Source organism: Equus asinus, chromosome 2 (genome assembly GCF_041296235.1).
Source record: "Equus asinus isolate D_3611 breed Donkey chromosome 2, EquAss-T2T_v2, whole genome shotgun sequence".
NCBI classification, from domain to species: domain Eukaryota; kingdom Metazoa; phylum Chordata; class Mammalia; order Perissodactyla; family Equidae; genus Equus; species Equus asinus.
In genome coordinates, this window is record NC_091791.1 from 121,721,707 (window position 1) to 121,740,222 (window position 18,516).

The following is an 18,516-nucleotide window of genomic DNA, read 5'->3' on the forward strand; positions in this document are numbered from 1 at the left end:
TGCTTTTGCTGTAGAAAGGGCAGGATAAAATGGTGAAAAGACACTGGAATAAAGAATGGTATCTTTGGACAACATAGTCTTTCATTAGGGCTGGTATGATTGATGAGAGTAGGAAATTAGAAATATAAAACTTGTCCTGCCACTCACCCGTCCGCTTTTCCAATCTCTCCTTCCAAGAGTAATTATTGACTTTGTATTTTCAACTACATGTATAGTTAGTGATAAACCATAAATAAAAGCAGATTTAACCAGCTGCTCTAGGTAAGACTTGCCTCTCTCACATAACCTTTGTAGGTTTAACAAATAAAATGAACAATATTGAAGGAAGGGATGATTTTACTTATATTATTTGTTTGTTTTTGGTGGTGGGAAGGAGGCCTATCTATGTACAAGCTGCCAAATCCTTAAGAAAAGGAGATGGTCTTTGAATGAAAAAACTAGAATATAAGGTGATTGATACAGAGCTAGCTATCTTGGCTAATCCAAGTTAACTGTACTTCATCTCAGTTTGTGTTGTGTGGTGTTTAAAAACCAAAGAAAGAAAGAAAAATCCCCAAATAGTAGAGCAACAATTCATGTATTCATTCATAAAAGTAATTACTTGCCTATGGTAAATAATTTCCGTGGTTTAGAAGGTCATACAATAAAAAGTAGAAGACTAACCCTACCTCTCTTCTTCCTGGTCCCCAAATGTGACCACTGTTAACACGCTTGAGTATCCTTCTAGATCTCTGTGTGTTCATGCTTTTAAAACAGTTATACAGATAAGATCATACTCTACATTCTACTCTACGTCTTGCTTTTTCACTTGTTAATAAACCTTAGAATTCTTTTCATAGTAGCACATGTAGATCTACCATAGTGTTTAAATCTTTGTGTAGCATTGATGTGCTCTAGTTTATTTAACCAATCCTCTGTTGACGGACATTTAGGTTGCTTCCATTTTTTAAGTATTGCAAACAATGATATAAAGAACATCCTGATATATTTTTACATACTTATACAAATAAATCCATAGGATCAATTCCTAGCAGTGGAATGGCTATGGATTTTAAATTTTTATAGGTATTTTCATATTGCTTTCCAAAAAAGGCTATGCCACTGTACATGCTCACCACCATCATATAAGAGTATTTTGACCTTTCCCTTGATGAATGAACATATGAATGAAATAGTGAATGCATGCATACTCATGACCACCTGTTATGTGCCAGACCCCATATGATGCCATGGAAAGGAAAAAATGTCTAAGGGGCAGTGATCTCTGGCTACAGAGAGCTCAGTTTGTTGGGGGAAGGTAGCTGTGTGGAGAGGGAGGATGAGAAGTGGTTAAGATGGGGGTTTTGGTCTCAGATGGAGCTGGATTTAATTACTGGTTCTGTTGCATAGTAGCTGAATGGACATATGTAAACCCTTTAATCTCTCTGTCTCTGTTCGTTTATTTGAAAATGGAGATAATATCTGTCTTAACTGTATTGTTACGAAGGTTAACTAAGGAAATTTATATAAAGTGTTTAGTACAATGCCGACTGCGTAGTAAGTACTTGATGATGATCGTGATAATGATGATTACTATTATACATAAAATAATGATTTCAATCCTGGTGATAATGATCACAATAGGAAGTGCCCAGAGTGCTCTGGGGACCTGGGACGGAGAGTTCTCTTTGCCTGAAAGTGTTTGGGAAGGGCAGTTGTATCTGAGCCAAGTCTTTAAGTACAAATAGTAGTTTGCCATGAGGTTGTATCAGGAAGAAATATATCCCTTCTATTAAGTTTCTCAAAAAAAGTGCAAAGCAGCAGGAAACCTCACTGATAGAATGAAAATGTTGGGAACAATCTCAGAAGAAATTCATTTGGGGCATCTTATGACCCTCGCTGCTTGAATTTTCAACCATAGAAATAACTTAGTTTTGACCTATCATTGTTTCTGGTTTTGTTTTGAAGAATTAACCATAGAGTAATTCCTCAATTTTGTTTTAATTTCCTCCTTCTTTAAAAAATTAGAATGGTTAATGTGTGCTCATTATGGAAAAAGTCAAAATATATAATCTTTTATATGTTTTTTAGCCTAATTTGTCTTTTATAACATGCGATTCTGTGCCCCATTTCTTTTGAGGAATTTATTATTATTTTTTGTAGTCGTTTTCTTTATGGTTGGTAACATTTCTTTATAATAGTAAATTTAACCATGAGTCATGTATGCTGCAAATATTTTTTTCCATTTTATTATTTTCTTAATTTTGTGTATGTTTTTATTTGGCGGTGATACTGATGTTTCAAAATTTTATTAATGAAATCCATCAATATTTTCCTTTATAATTTCTGCCTTTGGTTTCATTTTTAGGGAGTCCTTCTTTGTTCTTGAGAATCTGTAAACTTTCATTTTATCCTCGTGTTTTATGTTTTTTAATATTCAAATCTTAATCCTTTTTGAATATGTGTTGATGATGGGGAAAGAATCTAACTTTTTGTAAATGATAGCCAGGTGTCCCAACACCATTTAGTGAATAATCTACCCTTTCCCTGCTAGTTTGAAATGCCACCATTTTCATGTACTAAATCTTATTTGGGTCTGTTTCTGGATGTTTTAGCCTTTGCCATTGATCTGTTTGCCTATTTGGCACTAGTGCCATGGTATTTTGATTAATATAGCTGTATAATGGCTGTTAAATGCATTTTAATACCTGGTAGAATAAGTCGTGCCCCATTATTCTTATTTTTAAAAATTTAGCTGACTATTCTTAAATATTCATTTTGAGATTAACTTTAAAATTGTCAATTTCTCCCCTCAGATCCTCTAGAGATCTTGGTTGGATTTGTATAAAATTTTTAGATTAGTTTGGGGGAAATGGATTTCTTTATAACATTCAATCTTTTCTGGGAATATGGCAGCCTCCCTGATTGTTCAAGGCTTTTTCTGTGTTCCTGTGTAGAAGTTTGTGTTTATAGTCATGTTGTTTCTGCACATTTCTTGTTAAGTGTATTCCTCATCAATTAATATTTGTTGTTATTGTGAACGGAATTTTTTTCCATTATATTTTCTAGCTGGTTATTTTTGTTGCATAGGAACATAGGCTCAACTTTCCAAATGGAACAAGAAGTCCCTGAAGTAATTTTAGTTATCTTTTTCAAAATTTTCTTAAGTCTGTAAAATTAAATGCATCCTTGATAACATGTTTTCAAAGGGAGGTATCCAAGAGTAGGTTTTTTTTTCAATTTTTTTGTTGGGGTCATAATGGTTTATAACATTGTGTAATTTCAGGTGTACATTATTGTTTATCAATTTCTGTATAGACTGCATCGTGCTCACCACCAGCAGTCTAATTTTTATCTGTCACCATATATATGTGCCCCTTTACCACTTTCACCCACCACCTCAACCTCCTTCCCCTCTGGTAACCACTGATCTGTTCTCTTTCTCCATGTGTTTGCTTATCTTCCACATGTGAGTGAAATCATGCAGTGTTTGTCTTTCTCGGCTTATTTTACTTAACATAATACCCTCAAAGTCCATCCATGTTGTTGCAAATGGCATGATTTTGTCTTTTTTAATGGCTGAGTAGTATTCCATTGCATATATATACCACATCTTCTTTATCCATTCAGCAGTTGATGAGCACTTGGGTTGCTTCCACGTCTTGGCTATTGTGAGTAATGCCGCAGTGAACATAGAGGTGCATAAGTCTCTTTGAATTGTTGATTTCAAGTTCTTTGGGTAAATACCAAGTGGTGGAATAGCTGGATTGTATGGTATTTCTATTTTTAATTTTTTGAGAAATCTCCATACTGTTTTTCATAGTGGCTGCACCAGTTTGCATTCCCACCAGCAGTGTGTGAGTGTTCCCTTTTCTCCACATCCTCTCCAACATTTGTTATTTTTTGTCTTGTTAATTGTAGCCATTCTGACAGGTGTAAGGTGCTATCTCATTGGAAATTTGCATTTCCCTAATACTTAGTGATGTTGAACATTTTTTCATGTGCCTGTCGGCCATCTGCCAGAAGAGGTTTTTAAAGGTTGCTCTTTCTTAGATGGGCTGAGTAGTTTTCCCAATTTCCAGCAGATGTCAGTGTTTTACAAATTTATTAGTCAGAGGCGGTGGTTTTGTCCGCAGTTTCCCGCGTTTCTGTGTCCTTTGGTCATTTAATTAGCATACTGGGGATTATTTGAACTGGAAGGGATTTTGGAGATCATCTACGTCAATCCTTTCATTTTGCAGGTGAGGGGAAAGGTCTAGAGGGGAAATAACTTGTCCAAAGTCACAGTCACACAGTGTGAGGCTGAAACCTAGGTATTCTTGTTTCTAAAAGACCACCTCTCTAAAAAACTGGTAAAAGGCAGCCACCAAAATCACAGAGAAGAAAAACTGTGTAGTCTAATGTAGAAGTTATATTTGGGAGGAAGAGAAGTAGATGCTGTTCAGTTTGTCTGGGCAGGTATATATATTTAAAAATTCTTTGTGAATAAGATGTTAGATTCTTGGATTATAATTATAATTGAGTGAAATGAATTGAAAACAGTTGGCTTTTGTTACCTGAGTGTAGAATTATTGGATGAAAAGTGACTTTTGATGTAATGTCCTGTTCTTCATACTGACTATGGCTGTAACATCAGTACTTGTATATGGTGAATAGAATAACCCCCATACCCGTCTCTGCTCAGCCTAATTGGTTATGTTGAGGAGAAATAATATAAATCATTCAGTTCCACCTATGTCAGAAAATACTATAAAGCAATCTGTAATCTTTCCCAATAAATACACCAAGTAATAGAAACGTGTAGTTTGTTCTACATTATGAGAAATCAGGGCAAAGAAGCTGGAGGAACACTTAAGAGCAGCTTTCGTCAAAGATATGAAATGGGCAAAATACCAGTTTCAGAAAAATATCCTTCCTTTAATCAGCTGACTCCACCTATCAAAGCCTGCTTGTAGAAAGGATATGGGCCATTTAATCTTTATTGTACAGGTGGGAACCTTTCAGGCTGCATATGATAAGCACTTACCTCCCTGACACCAGTGCTTACTGGATTTTGGAAAAGCAAGAGCCTGTGTACATTGGTGTGAAGGTAAAGGAAGTATCCACGGGTTGAGTCATAAAGGAAGGGTAGGAATTACATAAGTACAGAGACTCAAAAGGTAGGACATGCATGTGGAAGCCTAGAAAGCGAATTTGTCGGGGCAGGCAGTGCACAGGTTATTATGTTTAGAGTTTAAGGTCAAACAAAGGAAGGCAAGATTGCGGGCAGATTAGAGCTAGTTTAGTTTTAGACTTTTTGAGTTGGAAGTCACATGATGAGATGTTTTTCTAAAGATTTTTAAAACTTTTTATTTTGAAATAATAAGTTGCAAAAATAGTACAGAGAGGTCCTGTATACCCCTCACGCAGGTTCCCTCAATAGTAACATCTTACACAACAGTAGTACAGTATCAAAACCAGGACATTGACATTGGTGCAATCTACCCACCTTATTAATGTTTCACCAGTTTTTACATGTACTTATTTATGTGTGTGTGTGTGTGTGTGCATATTTCTGTGCAGTTTTGTCACATGTATGAATTCATGTAACCACTACAACAATCAAAATACAGAACAGTTTTATTACTACAAAGGAATGCCTCTGTAATACCCCTTCTAAAGACTTTAAAAAGCTTTACAGGAAATTCAGTTTCCTAGATGGATAAGTGGAGATATAACCCTGGTGTCCAGAGTCCAGGGACTTGTTTGTAGCCCAGAGACTCTGTGGGGAAGGACCTTCTCAGGAGTCCTCCTTATGTATTGTTGGTAGCATATGAGAAGAGCGGGCAGTTTTGTAACAAATTTTATGAGGAACAAAACTGCTTAACTAGGAATATTCTATGTAGAGTTTTTTTTAAAATGGCAGAAAAGATTTATTCACTCTTTTTCCTGGAATCTTGAAGATGACTATGACTCTCCTGTATGCCAGTGGAGTTCTGATTTTCCTGGAGACTCAGCTTGGTTCTCTGAAGTCACTGATCTTTCCTTCATTTTCCTCCCAGAGGCCAACCAAGGGGTTTGCTGTCTCAAGCTGCAGAATTAAGTAGATTTCTTACCCTGGCATTAGAGCCACTTCTCAACATGTCTGAATGTGTTCTTCCAGCCATCCTGCTTTTATTTCTTTTGTAAGTCCTTCCAAAGAGAACCAATCAGTGGCCTTGAACATACTCCATGCTTTCCCAAATACATGCCTTTGCTCATTTTATTTTTATTTCTGTTACTCCATTTCTGCCTCTCTATCCTGACCCTTCAAGATCTTACTCATCCTTTTATTGCTCATACAATAGGCCACCCCCTTGGTGGGGTTTTCTTGGACTTACTCCGCTTCTCTATGGAATACAACTTTCCTCCTTTTTACTTCTCACGTTGTCACTTACATTACTTTGCCCCTTATTACAGTTATTTAATTGTTGTTTAATTAACACACACACACACACACACAACTTGTTGAGTGTATTTCTAGCTGCCCAGGTTGTTAGATCGGAGAGGGTATGAATTGTTACTCATCTCTGTGTCTTCTGCAGTTCCCTGGACAGGGCTTTCCATATAGTAAGTTATTAGTAGTGCTGTTTATTAATTTGACTCCCCTGAATTTTGATTGAGCTGCCAATCCTCAGAATCTTTTTTTTTATGTTTCCTTTTTCCTGTCAAGCTGCTCTAACAGGTTTTAGGGAACATTAAAGGTTTCAAGAGCAATTTCTCCTCCACCAGAAGAAGACTTATTGAAGCAGATAACAAGGATATTTGGATTGAAAAAAAGGACTTGGAACTCATTGGAACAAGACATTGTATAAAAACCGGGTACTATTATTTGAAAATAATAGGTTACTTTATCTCAGGCTTACAGTAATAGAATTTGTTCTAGATGGCACAAGGCTCATATCAGCCAAGCTCGAGTCCTCCTAAGCGTATAAGAAGAGAACAAGCAAAAGATATATAACGTGCTGTGTAATTTTATTTTAGTTAATGTACTGACCCAGAAAGTTTGCAGGACTTTCAGGTGCTTGTTTAATGTTTTGGTAAAACAAATGATGGAAGCCAGGGAGGTTTCCATTTTTCTAAGCTCTTAAGGCTTAGGGAATCATGCAGTGCTATAGTTATTTAGAATAATAAGTTTGAGAGCTCATCTTCTAAAAAGTAAGAAAAATAGAAATAGCTCTGGAAGCACCCGTATATTTCTGTATGTGAAGAAATTGTTCTTCAATGCTTTCAAGAGTAAACCAGGCTTTTCTTTTCTTTCTTGAGCATAACCTCATATTAACCTGTGCTATAGCGTGGGCTGCCTGCCAGACTCAACCAAATTTACCCCAACGCCTAAGTTCTTTCTTTCATTCTTTTTTTTTATTGTGGGAAAAACATATAACATAAAATTTCCCATCTTAACCATCTTTAACTGTGTAGTTAATATTGTTAAGTATACTCACATTATTGTGAAATAGATCTCCAAAACTTTTTCATCTTGCAAAACTGAAACTCTATACCTATTAAACAACTCTCCTTTTCCTCCTCCCACCAGCCTCTGGCAACCACCATTCTACTTTCCATTTCCGTGAATTTGGCTATTTTAGATACATCATATAAGTGGACTCATACAGTATTGGCCTTTTTGTGACTAACTTACTTATTGATTATGTGACATAGATACGCAGGAGTTGACCTTAAAATTCTCAGAATCACTGAGCTTTGAATCTAAAGAAATCTGAGAAATTGAAGGATTCTATCCATCCATTTTACAGATGAGGAAAATCAGACAACCAGAAATTGCCTAAGGTTAGTGAAAAATCTCAGGAAGTTCTATAATTTCTTCTCAATTTTATTGAACGTTTTTAGGTCTATCAGCTTATTAACAACACCAAAAGTATCACAAACTCAGAGCCAAAATAAATGTAACATTTAGAAAATACCATTTGAGTAAAGCTGCTGCTGCTGATCCTATTTTCTGCAAAGCATTTTTGCATACCTGCAATAACGACAGTTTAATTCTTTTTTTCCAATATGATTTATTTTGGTCAATATCTGCTAAGGTAGGATAAGCTGAAGTACAGTTTCTTTCTCTCTCTCTTTTTTTCTTTTTTAACCTATAGTAGATACTCTAAAGCAGGCCTTATCAAACTTTTTCTGTAAAGGGCCATATAGTAAATATTTGGGGCTTTGTGTGCCATACAATATCTGTTACAACGATTCAACTTTGCTATTTTAGTATGAAAGCAGAGTGTGGCTGTGTTCCATTGAAACTTTATTTACAGAAGCAGGCAACAGGCCAGATTTGGCCTGTAGGCTGTAGGTTGTTGCCAACCCCTACAGTAAGGTGTTGGGACCCTTACTTAACCGCTTTTTTTGGTCTTTAGCACCTAGCTTGCTATTTTTAATATAGGAGACAGTTGTAGTTGTTGTTTATAGTGATGGTGATGATGATGATAATTAAGAAAATAATGTAAGTCAAATTATAATTTCCTGCTGACTTACAATTTTAGAGTTGAAGTCAGTCCTCAATATCTGCTGGGGCTGCATCCACAGATTCAACCAACTGTGAATTGAAAGGCTTAGAATGGTTGCGTCTGTACTGCACGTGTACAGACTTTTTTTCTTGTCATTATTCCCTAAACAATACAGTATAACAACTGTTTACATAGCATTTACATTTATTAGGTATTATAAGTAGTGTAGAGATGACTTAAAGTGTATAGGAGTATGTTTATAGGTTATATGCAAATATTACTCCATTTTATATAAGGGACTTTTAAGCATCTGTGGATTTTGGCATCCGTGGGCATCCTGGAACCAATCCCCCGCTGAAACCAAGGGATGACTGTATTTTCTATATACCATGCTAGCCTTATGACATAATAAGGAACACTTAAGAAAATAACTAACATGTTTGAAGTTCATCTTCAAAAGAAGACTGGAAATTTTTCTGAGTATTCATAAAGATGAATTTTCTAAAGGAAAATAGCTTTGTTCTGATTATAAAGATAAGATATACTCAAGCCATACAGAGAGTTATAAAGAAGAAGTAAAAGAGAAATAAAAAATAGGCCCAAATCCCCAAACCTGGAGGTAACCACTGATAATAGCCGTATGTAAATCTTTTGCTGGATCCCTTCACTTGGCCCTTCCAGATTCAGTGTTCACCTTTTCCACTTGCTTGGTACTTGGGAAGGTGTACCTGTGTGGACTATATCAATAGGTGCCCTCACCCTGGTTTCTGGTTCTTCAGCCAATGATAGGCACCAGTGGAGACACAAGCATGCGGGAGAGTAAGCTGGGGTTTTTATTCCCCTGCTGTCCCCCTCCCTTGGTGCATCGTCTACCAAGAGCCACACTCCTGTCAGCCAGTCCCTCTAATTGCAGCTCTTTTGGTGTCAGTAACCTTGCCCTCCCCACCCTGACCCCTTGCCCCTTTAGGCCTGGGAATTGTCCAGGCTCACCAGTAGTTACTGCTGTAGGGACTGCACTACCACTACTGCTTACTTGCAGCCCTGCCTACCCTTTGAATCATTCCATTATTAAACTGTTCTCACTTCCCAATTTGAGTGTGTCATCTGCCCCTCACAGTGGCCCTGACTGTGGCCCTGACCTGACTGATAGAATGTTTTGTCCAGTTTGACGGATCCCCTGACCAAGGCAGGTGACTAGCACGTTCATTGTCTGCTTTACTTCTCCAGTCAAGAAACAAAGAGCTTCCACACTTCACAGATGCTGGGAAATTAAAGTTCACATTCCAGCTCTTTGAATTACTAGCTGTATGAATTTGGGCAAATTACATCATCTCTTTGACCCTTGGTTTTCCCATTTGAAAAAAGAGGATGATAATATCTACCTCATAGGACTGTTGGGGAGATGAAATGAGGTCGTATCTGTGAAGTGCATTAGCACAGTTTCTAGCTTATGGCTTTTAAGTGCTGAAAGGGGTTGTAAAAGAGTGACTCCCTTTTCCTTGGTTTGTAAACAGATTCTCCTCAAAGGATCCTTTGTAAAGGGAATGGCCATTTGTCATAGAGGGGATTCCTTTCCATAACGCCCATTTCCGAGACTGTATATTTCAGAGAGTCATCGTGGCTCCCTGCTCTGCTCAGGGCTCCAGCAGTCTCTTATGGAGGTCTCTGGCCTGCATGTTTCTAGCTGATAGCAGGTGACAGTAGAGAGTCTCACTCACCCTTGCAGGTAGTTTGGGCTAATAGGAAATCTGCATGATTTAACTCTTTTGGATTGTTAATGTTAGGACTTTTTTGATTACTCAAAAAGAAATAACTTTCAGAGTCAACAGAAAGAGACTAAGTATTATTCATACCCTTAAGTGTAACAACAGCTAGCATTGATTGGACACTTCCTAGAGATCTTGCATACCTCCGTTTGTTTATTTTAGTCACTCTATTAAAGTACATAGTAGTAGTATTTCCATCTTACGGAGAAGAAAATGAGTTTTAGAAGAGGGTAAGTAACTTGATTAATGTTTCTTAGCTTGTAAATGATAGTTGTGGGATTCAAACCCAAGCAGTCTCTCTAGAGGCCTGCACACTCAACTGCAATGCTGTTCTGCCTCCAAGGCTCTTGTCCTTGAAATTCTAGAAGGTTATTTTAAAAGAGTTAAAAATATTTTGATTATATACACACATATGTATATATACACATAGTAAAAAATTTAAGCTGTACAAAAGGATGGAGTGAAAGTATAAGGTATCTTTCTCATCCGACTCCTCCTGTTTCCCAGTTCCTTTCTCCAGAGCCAACCACTATTGCCAGTTTATTTTGGATCCTTCCTGAGATATCCTTATAAGGTTTTACCAGTATTATAGGTAGAAGGGTGATTGGTCTTTATAATCCATCTTAACTTGACTTCTGTCCTGTTGTCCTTGATATTTTTCTCCGTCTCTGGGTTAGGTAGGAGGAGGATGCTGTTGGAGAGATCCTCAGCAGCTAAGTCAACAAATACTATTCATGTTTCTTATTTCTTTGCTTTCAGCTTTACCTAGAATCTAAATTCCTGTCATCTCCTACTTCTTGATGTAAACACAGTCAGTGTTCACAGGGTCGAATCAAAGCCTTGAACTCATAAACACTTAGGTTTCAAATATAAGGCATGCAGAGATTGTCTTATATTCTTGAACACCTCATTAGCTGATTAGTGGAGTGACCGGTCATACTTGGGGATACTAGGGAAATGGCTACCTTACATGGTGTGAGGTACTTGTCCCCAGTGCTCTTGCCACAAATACAGTCCCAGTATTTTGACACAAATCGTAGGACCTGTGTAAAAAGAATGGATTTTATAATAACAACACAGAAATGATCAATCACATGATAATTGTGTCTTTAATAGATGATTTTTACTACAGTGTATTTGATTCTACATGGAAATTCCCAAATGGCCAAAATAAATACATTGTGACCAAAGAAAGCAGAAAGAGTGAAGGTATATTTACAATGTAATTTAAAAAATTAGCATCTAAGTGAGGTGGTTTAATTGAATATTCCTTAAGAGGATTATGGATTTTCAGGTAAATATGTTTTTTAAAAACCCAATTTTTAATATAATTAGAAGGTGAATGTATTTTATGATTGTAATCACATAAATAAATGGTTGTGTTTATTACCTTGTATGCTCTGTGCTGTTTTACTATGAAGAGTGATTCAAGGGTTCTTTCCAAGGCAACCATGAGTTCAAAGTATATGGTATTGATTTTTGAGAGTTCTGCCACAGGCGTTATCATGAATTATTGGTTCTGTATTTTATGTTAGGATATCAGCTTCTTCACGTTTTAGAAGCATGTTTGATGGAAGTGCCTGTCTCTCTATAATCAGTCACATGGCCTAAGGAGTCTGCGTGCAGCAATTGATTAAGTTGACATTTGCTATTAATAGCTTAGAGACTCTTTACATCATAATATGGTTATCTATCTTAGATTTTAGGTGAAGGCAATTTTGACTGATGTTTCATAGCTAATAAGTGGCAGTGCTGAGATTCAGACCCAGGCAGCCTCTCTTGAAGCCTGCACACTCAGCTCCTTTGCTCTCCTGCCTCTAAGGCACTTTCCCTTGCCATATTTCCTCCATTCTTTGCCTAATCCCCCTTGTACCTTTTAGCAGTAGGAGCAGTGTGTGCTGCTGAATCATTATGCACCTAGGCAGCAAGTCCTCTGCTTCATCTCTTATGAGCTGAATGCCCTCAAGGAGTCATTTGACCTTTCTGAGCACTGCACATCAGTTTCTTCATCTGTGAAACTGGGATAATAATCCTTGTCCTCCTGCCTCACCAGGTAGATGTACTGACCAGTTGATTTTGTTCATATTTCTATCTCTAGGGTATAGAATAGTGCCTGACACATTATAGGTACTTAACACAGGTTAGCTTCTGTGCTCTCCTCTCCTATTCTGGAAGCTGGACTTTGGATAAGAGTTAGATATCCTGTGGGATGGTCTGAACAGGTAACTAGTTGGATATAGTCGGGAAGCTAAGATAAATATGGTCAAGAGACCATATTTTACTCTCATTCTTCCTTTCATAGTAAATAGAACTGAGCTCAACATCTCTCTGGGGAAAGATGAAAACTCTGTTCCCAGCAGATAGGGGAAAGGATTCCTCTTACTTAATGGACCCTGGGCATTCTTGCAGTATAGGATAAGAGTTGGTTGTACTGAACTGCATGGGCAGGGAGGACCAGGTGGAAGTTTAACTGAGGTTTGTTATGTTACAACTCTTATGATTAGACACATTAATAAAAAGGTTAGAAGGACCCTATAGACATAGAGAACAGCATAGCAGGAGCAAAGACTTGCTGGGAAGAAGTCATGGGGCAGATCTATAGGACAATGAATCCATCAGTTTAACTCAGGTTGCCCACATTTAGTGGGAATAATATTGGAAACATAATTGGGATGAGATGGTAGTGGGTCCTGCATACTCAGTTAAGGAAGGTGAATGTTATCTTTAAGAGATTGTGATTGACCAACAGTTTTTGAGCAAGGAGGAGTCATGATGAAAGCTGAATATTAGGATGGATTGGGACCAACAGTGCCTGGAGGTGGGATAACCAGGTGGACTTGCAGGAGAAATGGCACATTCAGAATAACAAGTGGAGATGAGCATTTTGGCGGTAGCCCAGGCAGGATAATTGGAGAAGGAGGCATTCAGTCATGACATTCCTGAAGAGGAGTTTGTGGGAGACATGGCCATAATATTTGAGTTAGAAGAGGAAGGAGAAAGAAATAGAAGTCTATGAACAGCACATCTTGAAAGTAGAGTTAAAAAGCTCTAGATAATTCCTGGGTTCCAGTGCTCGTTATTTTCAGCCTTCTCTGCAGTATAGTCTACTGGATGAACAGACTATATTCTGAAAAGCCCAGGATGGGGAGTCTGAGTTCAGAGCATCCTAAGAGGTGTCTGTGGTCCAGCTGCTGCCTCCTCGGCCAGAGTTAAAAGGATGTTTTGTGAAGGTGAACTGAATCTTCAGTGCCTGGTGTAGTACTTTTAGTCTCAGGAATAAGTAAAGGCATTTATAGAATCCTCTTTCCTCATTTTCTTTCAGGGCTAGCTCCTAAGCTTTTTTTGGTTAACGAAGATTCTGCAGTTCAGTGTCTGTCCTCATCTCCCCACTTAAATGATCCTTACCCCAGTGATTCCCTTGTTGCCAAATCTAATAGATATTTTCCTGTCCTTACCTTTCTTGTCCTTTCTGCCAACTTTTGACACTGTTTCTGCTCCCCTCTTCTTGGAACTCTTTCCTTATATCCTGTAATAGGGATCAGCACACTGCAGCCCATGGGCCAAATCTGGTCTACCACCTGTTTTTGTGAATAAAATTTTATTGGAACACAGCCACACCCATTTGTTTACGTTTTATCTGTGGCTGCTTTCATACCACACAACAAAGTTAAGTAGTAACAGAGACCCTGTGGCCTGTAAACACTGGATGATTTACTCTCTGGCTCTTTACAGAAAAAGTTTGCTAACCCCTATTCTATAACATCTCCTCTGGTTTTCTTCCAATTATGGAGCTGAGAGAACATGTAAGAGCCAGTTCTTAGTCAAGGCTGTAAAAGCTCTGGTTAAAAATCACTTGAAGTTGAAAATCACTGAAGAAGCTCCTAGATCTTCCCTGCTACTTGGCTCAAGAAATAGTGCCTGACATTTCTTAATTAAAAAAAGAAAAGCTGTCATAATAAATGTAATAATTATCATAAATGGAATAATTTGAGCACTGTGCTGAGGAGCTTATAATCTAATTTACATGACCAGCTTTGTGAAGCGGGTGTTTTTAGCTTCATCTTACAGATGAGAAGGTTGAAGCACAGAGAGGATGTTAGGTTGCCCATGGTCACATAGCTAAGAAATAGCCTCAGGGCCCATGTGCCTAATCACCACACTAGACTGCCTCCAGAGGGCACTGGTGTTTCAGAACCAGCACCAAATGAAAAGACAGAAGATGTTGGTGAGCAAATACAGTATGTGATGCTGGGTGAGCTTTCCGAAGGTTAGCTTTGCAGTTTGGGAGTGCAGAATTACATTAGAAAGCCAACTAAACCTGGGGAAAAACACCCAACAAACCATGACTCTGCAGACCAGTCTTGTGACTTCTAGAGAACTCTTTCTGAACAATGGATTGCAATCCTGATGCAGTGGGGGCTCTTTGACTGTGCTGGTCAAATGGTATGCTAGCAGGGGCCCCTGAAGCAAGTGCACACAGGAGAAAACAAAATCAGGTTGACTCTTCTTGCATGTTGTACTAATGTCAGTGTCTTCTTTTAATGGGCCTTTGGTGATTTGAAAAATAGAGGCTTATAAAGAACATGTACATGGACCAAGAGTTTGTCTCTTGTTCCCTCTACTGAGTTTTGACCTTGAAGTGTGTTAGGGTGGGTCTGAGGTCTACCTCTGTTAGTGGGGAAGGCTCAGGTGGGACGCGCCTGGGCAAGGGGAACTTGTTGAGCCTGTACATGATTTTCAAGCCCTGTGGATCCTTCACCTTTGCTGAGAGAAAGCAACCAGCACAGTGTTATGAAAGTGTGAAGAGCCCCAGGTGTGCATGTAGGGAGGAGAAGGGGTATGCATGTGATGATGGTGGTAAGGCACTGGAAGAACTTCAGGGGTGACAACAAATGGATGTAGTCAAGCAAGGAAAACACTTGGATCCACCAAATAGCAGAAGCAGACCAGGAAGGGGATTCTGAAGACCTGAGCCAGGGGCAACAGGTGACCCTATGGTTTAAGGGAGCAGCAGTGCCAATCCTGTCGGTAGGGGGCCCAACCCACCAAATAGAATGTTAAGACTCCTGCCTGCGAAGGGCCATTTCACAGCCTTTCATCACCTGAGAATCCCAAAGCCATTCTCTTTCTTGCCTAACAGTGGTAGAGCTCATTTTGAACTAGCAGCTGTGCGAGGTAACAGTTTTATCATTTTCTTGTCCCATAGTATTGCCTCCCTGATCCAAACCTATATACCATGGAGTTATTAAGGCAAGGGATATCATGCTGGAATTGATCATTCTGCAGATAATATACTCGTCTTTCAGGGTTTCTTTGGCCTAGAATTCTATTAAAATTCAATCATGAAGGATGACTTGGAAAACATTATGGCCCTCAAGGAAATTTTCTGTCTGGGGGGCAGAAAGAGACATATGCAGTTGGCTATAGTACAAGGTGGACTTTAATGAGAGCTACAATCAAAGTACAGGGAGTAACAAGAATAGAGGGAGCAAGATGAATTCTATCTTGAGGGATTTGAGAATGTTATTTTCTTACATTTTTCCTTTCTTCATTCTCTTCTACCAGCTGCCTACAGGTGGATGCTCTGAAGTTCTACCTTCCCTTTCTTGTGTGTTGGCTCTGGTGGAAATTCTGACTATTCTCCTGGCTTTCCTTTTGGTATTTTTGCCTTTTTAAAAAAATTGCGGTAAATAACATGTAACATGAGATCTATGCTCTTAACAAATTTTTAGTGTATAGTACAGTATTGTTAACTATAAGCACAATGTTGTATAGCAGATCTCTAGAACTTTTTCATCTTGCGTGACTGAAACTTATCCCATTGAATAGCAACTTCCCATTTCCTCCTCCCCATAGCCTCTGGCAACCTTCATTCTACTTTCTGCTCCTGTGAGTTTGGCTACTTTAGATACCTCGTATAAGAAGAATCGTGCAGTCTTGTGCTTCTGCAATTGGCTTATTTCACTTAAACTGATGTCCTCAAGGTTATTCCATGTTGTAGCATGTAACAAAATTTCCTTCTTTCTCTTGGATGAATAATATTCTGTTGTATATACCACATTTTTAAAATTAATTCATCCCTTGATAGACGTTTAGGTTGTTCGGACCTCTTGGCTATTGTGAATAATGCTGCAGTGAACCTGGGTGTGCATGTATCTTTTTAAGACTCCAATTTCAATTCTTTTGGATAAATACCAAGAAGTGGGATTGCTGGCTCATATGGTAGTTCTATTTTTAGTTTTTTTGAAGAACTTCCATACTGTTTTCCATAGCAGATGCACCTTATTCCCAGCAACAATGCATAAAGGTTCTGATTTCTCCACATGCTCACTAACATTTATTATTTTCTGTTTTTGTTTTTTGTTTTTTTTATAATGAACATCCCAGTAGGTATGAGGTGATATCTCACTGAGGTGTTGATTTGCATTTTTCTGATGATTAGTGATGTTGAATGTTTTTTTCATGTGCTTCTTGGCCATTTTTATGTCTTCTCTGGAGAAATATCTATTCAAGTTCTTCTTCTACTTTTTAACTGGGTTGTTTGGTTTTTTGTTACTGAGTTGTGGGGGTCTCTTTGCATTCAATTCTAAATCTCCATACCCCTACCTGACAAACTCTGCACTCATGTCTTCTGCTACTCCTCATCCTGATTCTTCGGCCCTGTTTCCTTCTCATCACTCTGTTCCTGCCCCCTTCCCTTGGTTTCTGAAAGATACTCAGACTCAACTCTGACACATTCTTAAAAACCTAGGTCGAGTCAAAGTTCCCTATGGATCCTTCCCTGACCACCCAGCCAGAATGGCTCTCCCTCTGCTGAAGTCTCCGGTACTTCCTGTCTCTATTGCTTTTGAGCAATTGGCAGAGACTGCAGTGGATATTACACGTGTGCATATTTGTGTTAACTGAACTCCATTTTCTGAAGGGCAGGGACTCTGTATCCCAGAGGACTTTACACAACACCTTGCCACACTGTAAAGGGGCATGAAGCCTAGAAGAAGATGTGTGTGTGTGTGTTTGGGTGTGTGTGTGCGCACACGCGTGTGGTTGTGTGCATGTATGTTCTGGGTACAGAAGACAGAGCTGAACTGTAAGCCTGAGTGTGCTCTGGCAAGAGAAAGAGGACATGGAGGGAGCAAAGTCTACATGGACAAGCCACTGTTAATCCCAAGAGAGAAAGATGAGCAGGACTGGGACAGGGAGGAAGGGTAAAGGTCAGTGATCAGGGCTGTTTAGCAAGTTGGGATTGGAATAAACAAGCAGATTTATGTGAGAAGGTCATGACTGTAATCTGAGACATACTCTGCTGGATTTCAGCAAGTATGGGTTGACAAGTGTGTGATGGGAGCCAGAAAGAGGGTGAGTTCACCTTGCAGTTCTGCAGGTAGTCAGAATAGCTGCTGCTAGTGGGGGTCAGCCTAGTTGGCAATCTGAACACCTCTTCTCTGAACACTGTGTTCTGGAGAATGTATGGCTTCCAACCTTGGTATAGCCTTGCTAGAAATCCTGGAAGTCCATGGCTAATCTGTAGGTTTGGTTAGTCCATGGCTAAACTGTTGGTCACCCAGAAGCCCCTAAGACAGCCAAAGCCCAGGATGAGAAGGTCACAGGACACACCTAGGCTGGACATATATGTGGCTCTTGAGTAGTGCTGGTTCGCCATGTTCCCTGCCAGGGGCTGGAGGACCATTCCCTAGGCCTCACAAAATCCATGGAGATCCTCTACCTCATGGCCTTCATTGCCTTCATAGGACTCCCCCTACACCTTTCACTGTGGTCAGGTTTTTATCGCTTCCACGACCCTGCCTTCCACCTTGAGCTCTAGCAGCCTGCTTTGTCCTGATGATGCCATGGCCAGTTCTGGTCCCTGTGTTCCCTGGGAGGGTTCCAGCAAGAGGATCATTTATGGGGCCCTGTCTTGTACCTCTGGAAAGTCCCTGAGTAGGTCAAAGGTTGCTCTCACATGAATCTGGGGAAACCTGACAACCTGGTCTTGCCTCTCCAGTAGGAGAGAAAATAATGAGGATAGATTGGTTCTCTTGACAGCTAGCCCTCTTCCTCCTTGCTAGCTTTGAGAACAGCTTCATTCTTTCTGGCTTCTTTCTGACCCTCTCCTACTCCTCCAATTGCCATTATCCTGTGACATTGGCTTCCCAACCTGGCAGGTATGCAGAATCACCTTGATGCTTAGAAAAAGAAAGAAAGAAAAAAAGAAGTTCCTAGGCCCAGTCCCTGGAGATTCTCTTTAACTAGGTGTGGAGGTGGTCTGGGCATCTGGCATTTTTGTACATAGATAT

General features: G+C 39.1%; 1 protein-coding gene across 2 annotated transcripts in view; it reads left to right on the forward strand.

The window, feature by feature from the left end:
- The window catches only part of MTHFS (methenyltetrahydrofolate synthetase), a 47,668-nt gene that overhangs the window by 23,921 nt on the left and 5,231 nt on the right, over positions 1-18,516 (forward strand). The gene's annotated exons all lie outside the window — the stretch shown is intronic.